This window comes from Helianthus annuus, chromosome 17 (assembly GCF_002127325.2).
Source record: "Helianthus annuus cultivar XRQ/B chromosome 17, HanXRQr2.0-SUNRISE, whole genome shotgun sequence".
Classification (NCBI taxonomy): domain Eukaryota; kingdom Viridiplantae; phylum Streptophyta; class Magnoliopsida; order Asterales; family Asteraceae; genus Helianthus; species Helianthus annuus.
The window spans coordinates 193447599-193448332 of NC_035449.2; positions in this window are offsets into that span (position 1 = coordinate 193447599).

A 734-nucleotide genomic window follows, 5' to 3' on the forward strand; every position below is an offset into this window, starting at 1 on the left:
ACATCGCCTTTCATCCTAGGCCACCAATAGTAATCTTTAAGATACTGGTACATCTTATCCGCTCCAGGGTGGATAGAGTACCGTGACTTGTGAGCTTCATCGAAAATAACCTTCCTTAAACCTCCAAACAAAGGAACCCAAATCCTTTTCTCAAAACACAACGTTCCTTCCTTGTTCGGTACCAATAACTTCTCCATCCCACGGAGATATTCCTCTTCAAGGTTTCTCTCCTTGAGAGCTTCTTTCTGCGCGGCACGAATGCGCAAGGAAAGATCGGTCTGAATAATCATCTCCAAAGCCCTAACCCTTATGGGCTTGATTCTCTCTTTTCGACTTAGGGCATCGGCGACCACATTCGCCTTCCCTGGGTGATACTTTATCTCGCAGTCGTAGTCATTCAACAGCTCTACCCATCGTCTTTGCCTCATATTCAACTCCTTCTGGTTGAATATATGCTGCAGGCTCTTGTGATCTGTGAAGATTGTACACTTCGTACCATAAAGGTAGTGCCTCCAGATCTTTAAAGCAAAAACCACTGCGCCAAGCTCCAAATCGTGAGTGGTATTGTTCTTTTCATGCACTTTCAACTGACGCGATGCGTCGCAGTATACCACAAAATCATCTGTACCCTCTGGTAGGGCTAAGATTGGCGCGTTGCAAAGCTTATCTTTCAATACCTGAAACGTTTCTTCCTGTTTGATTCCCCAATCAAACTTCTTGTCCTTCTGAGTGAG